This window comes from Benincasa hispida, chromosome 12 (assembly GCF_009727055.1).
Source record: "Benincasa hispida cultivar B227 chromosome 12, ASM972705v1, whole genome shotgun sequence".
NCBI classification, from domain to species: domain Eukaryota; kingdom Viridiplantae; phylum Streptophyta; class Magnoliopsida; order Cucurbitales; family Cucurbitaceae; genus Benincasa; species Benincasa hispida.
In genome coordinates this window covers 33,056,942-33,069,852 of record NC_052360.1, presented here as the reverse complement: position 1 = coordinate 33,069,852, position 12,911 = coordinate 33,056,942, and positions in this window count along the sequence as shown.

Genomic DNA, 12,911 nt, shown 5'->3' with positions numbered 1-12,911 from the left:
TAGCCTATAACTTGGCCAAGATGATCACTTCCTCCGTCATAATATTTTTTTACTTTCATTCTAAATAGTGCCAAAATAAATCCAAATACAATTTATACATTAATAGTATTACAATAGTTGAAAAAAAAAACAAAGAATATAATTTTGTTTTAAAATGATGTTAAAGAAAAACTCAAACCTACCTAGTCGGGTTGATTCCAAGCTAAAAAACAGTATATAACTTCTCAATTTTGGGTATCCAACCTCTCAGACACATCTGGTCAAGTCATCACTAAGTATAGAAACAGAACTCAATTTTCAATTCTTAAATCCAAAGGAGACCCGACCAGGTAATCATTAGGTTTCTTAGTCTTTGGATCTCGTCCTTAACATAGGAAGCCAAAGTTGGTTTCATAATATATTTCAAAATTGTGCAAAAACAATTAAACAACATATTTATTTTGGACTATTGAGAGAACATGATGTTAAATAGATGACGTGATGAAAAATCATAATTTTGTGGAGTAAAATTTTTATGAAGAGAAAAAAGTTTTACGAAATTAAAAGAATTTGGTTAAGTTGTGACTTGTGAGTCGTGACTAATGATAGTGTTGTGATTTAATGAGGTAAGGAGGGTAGAAATGTAATTATATATTACTTCAAATGATTAAAAAAAACAGGTCTTTTCAAAATGGTCCACTTTTCTAAACGTAAACATCTTGGGGGTTATATTTGTCAATTCCCATATAATCTATCACTAAGGGCCCAAGGCAATAATTTATTGCTTTCATTTATATTCAAACACGTAATAAAAGAGATGTTGGCATCTAAAATTACCATTAAGAAGTTGGTACTAGACAAATCTTAGTGCCTTCCACGTATTAAAAAGATCTCTTTGAATGAGTGGAGGAAGAAGCTTTGGACTTTATTCCAAATGGAATAGAAAGAAAATTATTTAAAGAGAGTAAGGCATATGCTAACTAACTTTTATACATGATATTTAATATTAGTATGGTTTAGTCACTCACTTTCCAATAATAATCATGCATAGCGAATAAACTATAGGTCATTAAGTGTTTCAATTTTGTAGTGTGTATGCCCTACATGTTTGCCATTTGCAACAAATTTTCTTTTAGACTTTTAAAATATCAATTCATTAAGGATATAGCGAATATATAAATTTCATATGGGTCTTGTAAGCTTACTAATTATAATTTAAAAGAGACTTGTATTCACGAATTATTGATATATACTTATTCTATTTTGTTACGAATAGGAAACAACATGTTTATATGGTTGGAAAATATTTTTATCATATGATTTCTGAAAATTATGTTTATTTTAGTTTCTTTACAATGATCTTTGTCTTTCTTAACTAGATTATTTAAGTTCTTAACTTAATTTTAATTAAAAATAAATAAAAAAAAATTATATATTTTTTAAATTTTCAAAACTCTAGACATAGATTTTGAAAACATTTTTAGACAATAGATGACATCAAAGAAACTCATAAGTGAATTAGTGTGTATCAATTTATTTTTTAAAAACAAAAACTTATTTTTAAAACCTATTTTTTTTTAGATTTCAAATTTTCGCTTGGGTGGTTGAAAACAATCCTAAAAAGTAGGTTAAAAAATCAATAGGAAAAATTAAGAGGTGTCTGACTCACTAACATGAGTTAGGTTGGATTGCTCAATGTTTAACCCACCAACTTTAAATGTTGGTGGAGTTGAGTTGATTATTTTTAACAACTCACCCAAACTCTCCTTCCCTCCAATGTTTTAATGGCTCCACTCATCGGTCACCATCAGCGACTATTGTGTTGTCGCACTCCGGTGATTAACTCCGGCGATCATGCTTTTGCACGACCAACTCTAACGACCAACTTTGGACTCCATCAACCACCTCCAATGACAAACTCCGGTGAAAATCACCTACAATGATCATCTTCAATGACAGCCACCTCAAATGACCAACACCAACATTCACGTTTGGCGACCTACTCTAGCGAAGACCACTTCTAATGATCAACTTTGGCGACAACCACCTTTGCAGCCAACTCCAACGATCACCATAAGCAACCAACTTCAACTACCAACTTTGTTGTTCGTCTCCAACAACTAAGTCTAACGACCAATTCAATCAATAATATACCAAAAAGGAAAATAAAAACAAAAAAAGAACCTTGGTTGGCAAGAGTGTTTTTAAATATAAATTTGAAATGATTAGTTTGCAATGTTAATAGTCGCATTTTATAGTAACTTTATACTGGGAGATTGTCTAGGGATGATGGGGTTATCCTTATAGACCTATTTGTCTCAAACATCCAGAAAATCGGTTGTTTCTTAACAATCGTACCACGGTCTTGGAAGATGTATCGTTTGCATCTACGTGTGATGATTGACTACCTTAACTACCTTAAGGAACAATTTTTTTTTTTTGTATTTATATATATATTTGCAAACATGTAAGTATAAGGAACAATATTTTTTTGTATATATATATATATATTTGTGAACATGTAAGTAGACCTTAATAACAACCCTATCTTTTGTGTACGTTCAACTCATACGTTCCATGACCCTAAAGTAGGTTGTAAGATTGTTGATTATATAAACAATAGTATTTTGTCTATAATAAGTGCAATATTTATATATAGAAAATTGTAAAAAAATTGTTCAAAATGACCCAAAAAGCAAAAACTCTTCTATGGCTGACCTCTTTCTACAAACTTGTTTGCTATTAACTGTTGTGGCCTGTGAAATATCACTTTTACCCCCAATATTAAATACTTCACTTTCTCATCTATTTGCTACGTCTCTTTTGCTCTTCCTTTCACCAACCAAAAAAAAGAAAAATTATTATCATTTAAAAGTAAAGATGTTTCAACATTTTGCTCAATTTATAAGCAAAGTTGGAAAGTTCACGAAAAACGTATAAAAATGAGTGGTCATTTAGTTAAAACGAAGTTATATCGACAAATATATGACAAAAACAAAATTATCGCACGTGTAGAAAATGTGTGTGATCGCTGACATCATGGTGTGCCATCGTGATGTCATAGTGCTCGATCGCTGACATCATGGTACTCGATTGCTGACGTCATGGTACATGATCGCTTTGAAATTTTCTTTCGGTCATATATCCATTGACACAACTTTGGTTTAGCTAAATGACCACAAGTTTTCATATGTTGTTTCGTGTTCTTTCCAACCATACTTGTAATTCTAGCAAAACAATTAAACAATCTTTGAACTCAATACTCCAAAAGTAAAACTTATCAAAGTTTAAATGTTGTAGGGCCATTTATATTCAATATTCTTTTACATTTTACTCTTTTTATAAGCATTATTAGAAAGAGCACAAAAAATGTATGAAAACAAGTGGCTATTTAGCTAAACATGTTGGATTTTATGCTCTAAAACTTGTAGATAGTAAATGTAATTAATTGACCGGCATCAATAAAGAGTTATTGATGTTATTTCAATAAATGTTATTGATTATGTTACGTCATCAATAAAGAGTTATCGATGTCATTTTAATAAATGTTATTGATTGTGTTATATTTTATTTTGTCTTGATAACCCTAAATCTAATAAACTAACATCCAAGGTTGTCTTATGAGTCTTGAAAAGTATGTGAAACATACAGAAATCAATATTCAAGATATACAGAAATCAATATTCAAGATACAACTTAAATGGTCTATAGTATAGGGATAAGGTTGGGGTACCTTATTCTGATGATACTATGGATACGTCTCACTTTGTATTTGATATAAACACAATGATCCAACACGTTCGTGTAGATAACATGCGAGTAGATGTATCCTATGTAATGCGTTTGCATAAGACTGAACCACAAAATAGTAACCATTAGATGTAACACCGTTGACTAGTTAGGTTTCTATTTCAATAAGATGACCTAGGCAACTTAGTCATAATCCTTAGTGTATTATGTCCTGTTCACAAGGGATTATGTTTTGATTGTAGGTGAGCATGGCCAGTTCGCTGACTTAATAAGCCTACCATTTTGGGAACAAGACCAAGCGGGGAGCTGGGAACATAATATTACAAGATAGAATTCACTCTTTCCCGACTTTAGGGTAAGTAGATGAGTGTTCCCTTAAGTGGTGTCTCTGGGACTTGAACAAAAGACCCTACCCTCTCATTAATTTTTGTTAAATGGTTGGATCATAAACAGGTTATTCATTAGAGGAGCACTGGTACTTAAGGATACAAAGGTAACCCAAGGATAAAACGATAATTTGACTCAGTTGGTGTTACGAACAGTCGTAAAAGACTAACTTGTTGTTATTGGTCGATATCTGCAGACACAGAAATATATCTACAGTGAGAAGAGTACAGTTGTGAGTCTTTAGTGGAGTGTATCCATACTTAACTAATATTGATTAATTTGGGTAATGAGTTTAGCCAATTAATCTCACATCATTGGGGCTTCTGATATGTAGTTTATTAGGTTTCCTTCTTAGCTCAATAAAGGATATTAATGAATTATTCAAATCAATTGAAGGAATTGTATATTGATGTGATTAATATATAATTAATTATAGATGTGATCTATAATTCAAATTACGTAAGAAAAATATATTTGAATAAGATTCAAATATTAGATTTATATGAATTCGATTCCTAAAGAGATGTATAATATAAATATGTTATATTTATGTGTTAATTAACTCTATATTAAATATTACTTAATTGATTGATTAATGGTTAATTAGTTGATTAAGAAATGATAGAGAGATGGAAGAATATAAACATGTGATATTTATATATATTAATTAATTAACTATATATGTTAACTTAGATTTAATATTTGGTCATTTAATTAATGAGTTATTTAATTAATTGGCATCAAGGGTAAAAAGAGAATTAATTGGAGAATATTTAATTAGTTAATTAATTAATTAGTTGGTTTTTATGAAAAACTTATCATAGTCTCCATAAATAAATTCCTCTCTATATTCTCTTCAATCTCTCTACCTCTTCCTTTTCCAAGGGTTGGAGATCACTCATCCAACTCTTTGAATCCTAGAGAATAACGAGGTTATTCTTAGTATCCGTGATTGTTGAGGAGACGTTCATTCGAAAAACAAGAGGAATTTTGAGGAGCTCAGGAGTCTACAAAGGTAAAAACCATTCTTCCCCTTTGTTTCTCCCTTCTTGAAGCATGTTGTAGTACATAATGTATGTTGTTTATTCTATTTATGTTCTGTTTAGCTTGCTATTTTTGTTTCATATAAAATGAAAAAACCAAATGCAAGACGATCCTAACGCTTCCGCTCGAGATTCGATCCCTACAAAACCGAAATTGTGTCTACGGAGATATAACTAAAACAAAATTCACTAAAAGAAAACGCCTATTTCTCAACACTCCAAATCGCTAGAAAATGATAAAAAAAAAAATGTGTCGCTCCTGACAACTAAATGGGCATCGAGAGTTTGGTTGGAAGAAACCCGTCAGGAGACCATCTTCTGCCGCACGAATACACACCGTCGGGAGTTATGATCATGCACCATGTCATCAGTGATTGCGTACCTTTTCTGCACATACGATAATTTTGTTTTTGTCACATCTCCATCGACACAAGTTTGTTTTAGTTAATTGACATTTTCATACATTTTTTTCATGTTCTTTCCAACCATACTTGTAATTCTAACCAAAAAAAAAAAAAAAAAAAAACTTCGACTTCAATACTCTTTATAAGTACAATTTATCGAAGTTGAAATGTTTTAGGGTCATTTATGTTCAATATTCTTTTACCTTTTTCTGGTTTTATAAGCATTATTGGAAAGAGCACAAAAAAATGTATGAAAACAAATGGTCATTTAGTAAAAGTGTTGGACCTGTATGACAACCTAGAGGGGTAAATAGGGTTTAATTAAATTTTTTCTTGAAATATGCTCAAATTGATCCAATTAGATATTTTTAAATTAAATTGATAAAAAAAAACTCTCATTTATGCTAAATAACAAGATTGATAAAATTATGTAATAATATACTCAATTAATCTCAACCAACAAAATCAAGCAATTAAAATTAAATGCAAGAATAACTAGGAAAGAGATAGAGAAGAAGACACCGTGGTTTTTATAGTGGTTCGGTCAAACACGACCTACATTCACTTTCTTAAGTGCCTTTTGGGACTTCGATTAAAAAAATCTTCCTTTGACTCTTTCCATGGATGAGATGCTTCTTTTACGAGTTTAAGAGCAAACCCGATTCTTTCCACGAGGTAGGATCCAACCGTTATAATATTTTGAAACTTTAAATCACACAATGAAACTCTCTAAAAAGAGTGGGTATATAAGATTAAGCTCACACACTTTAATCCTCACAATGCAATAGAAATTTCTCTTAAGAATAAGATGAAAAGAAAGAAATTGGAAGCCTGTAGAGAGATAAACAATTGTGGTTTTTTTTTTTTTTTTTTTTTTGCTAATTTTGAGGATTGTAAAATGTGAAAAGTTGTTGTAGAAATTTGGAGAAGAAGATGGGTTTAAATAGGGAGAAAATTTTTTTAGAAACCACACTTAATTTGGTCCATTGGATTTGGGAAAAGAAAAATCAATGGTGGAGATTTTAAATTAAACTAATCGTTGGATACAAACAAAATATAATATTAAATTCGCTTTATTTTGAAATTCATTTTCTTTTTAAAATCAATCCAAAATAAAAAACATACCATGTGTCAAAAACTAGCCGATAGACACATACATAAAATAATATTAATCTATTTTCCGTTTAAATTCACTTTTTTTAAAAAAAAAATCATTCTTTTTAAAATCAATCCAAAAAAAAAAAATATCACGTGTCAAAAACTAGCCGTTAGACACAAACATAAAATAATATTAAATTCATTTTCCTTTTAAATTCATTTTTGTAAAATCAAACTAAAACTCAAAAGCCCATCATGTGTCACTCTCTTAATGATCCACCATTCAACCAATATGTTGCCACATGTCTACATGCAAATGGTCCAATTATGTATGTCATCCACCACGATATTTTATTGTTAAACTTGTTTCGGCCATATCTTCCTCGTTTGATCTCTGATTTGAGTGATTCAAATTGTGTTGGAACTGTTATTCCAAGCTCTACACAATAGACACTTCAAAATTAAAATGTTAATGAATAAAAACAGGTTTGTTATAATCAAAATATTAATTAATTAATTTGAGGTTAAGGACAAAAAAGCCAATCATCTCTCCCTATTTAATAATGACAAACAAGTCAAAAAAAAAAAAAAAAATCCACCTCTTTAATAATAACAAATAAGTCAAGAAAAATAAAATCCAAATAGGTGTATGATATGAAATATGAACAAGAATCACACCCAACACACATATAATTTCAATTAAATTGAAAACAATGAATATTTCAATAACAACATGTTTTCATTTTTCTTATTACCTCTCCCCCTTTTGGAATCAATCAAAAAGAACAATTAAGAAAAATAAACAATGACATGAAAGCTTCCTCTAGAATCACAAGCACATACTTTATATTTCTTCTCATATTGACATGCCTTCTAAAAAATATAACAAATAATATCTTAAATTCAGGAGGCTTGAAAAAAATTAACCAAGCTCAAGCTTAATTCTATTTGAGACCAAATTTCACAAAATTCTCTCCCTTTTGAAATCAATTGAACACTCTCCCTTAATAAGAGATCAAAAAGACTTTTAGCATATATTAGGGTAGAAATATCAAAATATATTTTTACTCCAAATATAAACAATATGCATAAGAGGGCACATCAATAAACTAATATGGGAATTATTTTCATTCCAACGTGAAATTCATATATTAAAGTGTATAACTCCCTCTAAAATCAAGTAATTTCCTTCTAATAGAAATATGTTAACAAAAACTAAGGAGATAAAATCAATCATGTAAAATCTAAATAATTGAGATACCAAAATATTAAATATTATGAAATAAACACTAATTGTTGAAAAACAAATTATACCAAATAATAGTAAATCATATTAGCAAATTAATATACGCATGGTAACAACACATGCAAGAATTTTACCAATTTTGAGCAAAATGCTAATGGGGAACAAGAAAGTGACAATTTTATAAAAAATCCTCATATAAAAAGGAATTTAACTCTTCAAAACAACATTCTCTAACCACATTCTTTTCAACATTGAATAAAAAAATATATGCATAACTCATGCTCAAAAGACATTAAATAAACTCTAATCAATTTGATCCAAAGAATAATCAACATATATTAATCATCAAAACAAAGATAATTTCTTTTTGCAAAACTCAACATCCTTTTTCTCAATATTTTCCAAGAAAAACAAGGGGTAGAGCAAACATCTAATTGATCAAAAAGCCAAATAATAAACAATATAGATAAATGCCAACTTCAATAATTTCTCATGGACATTGAATTCTATTACAATATAATTCAAGAAAACAAATTTAAACTTTCCAAAACCATTCAAAAGATATAATTTCCATAAAAATAACAAAAGCATAATTATTTCAAGAGTTAAAAAAAAAAATGTTACCAAATATGCAATTTTCTTTGTTGGATTAAGCAAGTTTTTTAGTTGCTCTAATTTGAATTAATTCCCAATTCGAAGTCCAAACAACCATTTGCTTCTTGAACTACACTTACAAAGAAAGCTTAATCAAAAGATTTTGGTATTCATTTCTTGGGTCATTCATTGTTAGTGAGCAAAGCCTTTGGAATCCATTTTAAATTAGTTCCAATATTACTATGATACATTTTTAACAAATAACAAGTATTAAATTTATGACCAATTTTGCCACATGAATAACAAGTAACAGTAGCAAAAAATTTATTATTAACAAATTGATTTTGCACCTTGTTTCTATTCAATCACTTCTTTCTAGGATCATTTTTCAGTTTATAACAATTTGGTCTAATATGCCTTTTAACTCCACAAAAATGACATGTAGGCACAAATTTTGATTTCACACGCACATCTTTAGCATTTACATATCTATGTACAAATTTACCATTAGGCATGCATTTAGATTTAGCAAAGCAATGTTTGGCTACAAAGTTTGATTTTTCATGTAAAGATCTAGTTTTTTCATACGTATTCACAAAATTCATGCTTTAAAAACATTCTGATCTTGCATGAAATTGATTATGCACGAGATTTAATTTCCCATGAATACTTCTAATTTTTTTTCATGCTTGAGAACAAATTTAGTTTCAACAGTAAGCACATTAGGTAAAATATCATTAGACATACAAGAAGTGACTTTATCAAAAGTAGTTTTAGAACTACGTGAACAATTTCCATTTCCATTCACATAGCATAATCCCTTTTTGTGATTAAAAGGTTTACACATATCAATAATATTGTATTCTCTTTGTGCATCAATAGTCAATTTCTTAATACAATCTTTTGCAATTTCAAGCTCTTTATTAACAAGTAATTCTTTTTCTTTAAGTATATGCAAAAAGATCGTTTTTCTCATGAATATCACATTCAAGAAATTTAATTTTGTCCATAAAAGAAATTTTCTCTTTTTCTAATTCTATATTGCTAGTTTCTGAATCAATAATTTTATTTTTCAAACTAGCGATTTTATCACTTAATTCCAAAGAACTAGATCTAATTTTCTCACTTTCATTCATCAAATTATTTAAATCAATTTTCATTTCATATGATAAAGATTTGAGCTCATCATTCTCAACTTCAAGAGATTTAATCCTATCAATCAAAACATTTTTCTCTTCACAACAAGAATCATGCACCAACACATCATTAGCTCCATTTTTCAAACATGCATTTTCATCTATCAAAGTTTTATTCTCAACAATTAATATCTTATACTTCTTTGATAATTTCAAGTATTTGGAGTTAACTTTTTCAAGATCATATTGCATACTTTCCAATACATCACATAGTTCATCATAAGTAGGGGACTTTTGAATTACCTCATTTTTTGTCACTTTCATCTCCAGAATCATTGACAAAATGAGACATTATGCACAAAAAGGAACCATCACGTTTTTCATTTTCTCTTTCATAGATTTTTACTTCATGTTGTGAATTGTAATTCTTCTTCACATCAAATAAATCATTGATACTGCAAGGAGAATTTTCTACACTATACATATTGTCAAGAAAATTCCACATATCATATGCATAATGAAATTGTGAAATTTTATCACATATTTTAGTATCCAAAGCACTACATATGATATTTATGGTTTGAGCATTAAAAGAGAGCAATTTATAATTCAAATTTAGTTTGGACAAATTATGGATTAAAATTTTTACCATTAAAGAAAGGAGGTGTATCAACATATTGACCTTCTAAAGTTGCTATAAAACTCTAACAATTAAGCTTGTAAATAAAATTTTCAAAATATTAACAAGATATTTTAGTACCAAAATAATATTTGAAAATTAATTTTAAGTAAAAAGCTACCAACTCTGATACCAATTGTAGGAATGAGAAACTCAAACAATGGGTATCAATCTAAAATGATTTATGAAAATTTTTATCACAAACACAAAGCAACCGACTCTGATACCAATTGTTGGACCAATATGGTAACCCTAAAGGAGTTAATGAGGTTTAATTAAATTTTTTCTTAAAATATGCTCAAATGGATCTAATTATATAGTTTTAAATTAAATTAATAAAAAAACTCTAATTTATGTTAAATAACAAGATTGATAAAAAATTATGTAACAACATACTCAATCAATCTCAACCAACAAAATCAAATGCAAGAATAACTAGAAAAGAGATAGAGAATAAGACAACGTTTGTAGTGGTTCAGTCAAACACGACCTACATCCACTTTCCCAAGTGCCTCTTGGAATTTCAATTAAAAAAATTTCTTTTGACTCTTTCCACGAATGAAGGCTAAATCGCTACCTTACTTCTTTTACGGGTTCAAGAGCAAATCCGATCCTTTTCACAGGTAGGATCCAACCATTACAATGTTTTGAAACTTTAAATCACACAATGAAACTCTCTAAAAAGAGTGGGTGTACAAGATTGAGCTCACACACTTTAATCCTCACAATACAATAAAAATTTCTCTCAAGAATAAGATAAAAATAAAGAAATTGGAAGCTTGTAGAGAGAGTAACAATGATGATTTTTTTTTTTTTTTTTTGCTAATTTTGAGGATGGTAAAATGTGAAAAGTTGTCATAGAAATTTGGAGAAGAATACGAGGGGAAAAAATTTTAAAAACCGCGTTTAATTTGGACAATTGAATTTTGGAAAAGAAAAATCAATGATGAAGATTTTAAACTAAACTAGGCGTTAGACACAAACAAAATATAATATTAAATTCTTTTTCTTTTGAAATTCATTTTCTTTTTAAAACCAATCCAAAAATAAAAAACATATCATGGGTAAAAAACTAACCATTAGGCATAAACATAAAATAATATTAAATTCATTTTTCTTTTAAATTTATTTTCTTTTTAAAATCAATCCAAAAAATAGAAACATACCATATGTCAAAAACTAGCTATTAGACATCAACATAAAATATATTAAATTCATTTTTCTTTTAAATTTATTTTTAAAGTCAATCAAAAAATAAAAAATTTACCATGTGTCATTCTCTTAATGAACCACCCTTCAATTAATATGCTACCACATGTCTACATGCAAATGGTCCGATTATGCCACATCACCCACCATAGTATTTTCCCGTTAAATTGTTTCAACCATAACTTCTTCGTTTGAACTCCAATTTGAGCGATTCAAATTGTGTTGGAACTGTTATTCCGAGCACTACACAATAGGCACTTCAAAACACTTAAATTGTTAATAAAAAAAGCAAGTTTATTATCATCAAAACATTAATTAATTAATTTGAGGTTAAGGGCCAAAAAGACAACAAAAAGAGATGTAGAAATAGAGGAGAAGGTGAAGTATTAAATATTGAGGGCAAAAGTGGTATTTCACATATCAAAAGGGTTAATGGCAAACAAATTTTTAGAAAGAGATCAGATCAATCCTAGAAAAGTTTTTACTTTTTAGATCATTTTAAACAATTTTCCACAATTATTACTGATTCAGCTCAACCCTGCACCCTAACCATAGACAATTATTATCGACGTAGACTATTATTACCCACACACAATTATTACCGGTTGAACTCAACTCAACTCTGGGCGTCAAACACACTATTAATGTTTAGAAACTAATAAACCAAAACTTTTTAAGAAACAAAAAATCGAATAATTATCAAACATGACCCAAATGATTATAAGTGAGGTCTTAGTTTTCGAAAATTGAGGATGATTACTTTTATACTACCATTCATAATATAGGATCATGATACATGACTACATTTTTTTGGGATGTTTTCAAGTATAAGAAAACGAACCAACTTATCTACAACTATAGCACAATATCACTGTCTATTATTGATAGACAATGACATTTTGCTATATTTGAAAATACTTTAAACTTCCCATAAATTCATGTGTATTCCTAGTTTGTGGTTTCTTTTAATTTCTCAATTATTTTCTATGAAAGGTGCTATCAAAATTCACGGTTAAAATATAAAGGTTAAAATACCATTTTGGTTCATGTAATTTGAATTTTGTTCCATTTTGGATTGTACTTTCAATTATCCAATTTTAATTCATGTATTTTTAATAAATATTAAAATTTGTCCTTAGTTTCTAGTGAGGTTTTCCCACAAAAACAACTCTTATGAGCATCCTTTCATAAATTGTGAAACATGTTTTTACATAGTATCATTTCTTATATGATTATAATAATTATTATTATTTAACCAACTTTGATAAAATTTAACCGAGTCAAAATTAATTTTGTATGACTAAATTTAAGATTTATAGAAAATACATATAATAAGTTTAAACTTTTTTAAAATTACAAAGATTAATCCGTGTATAACTTCAAGGA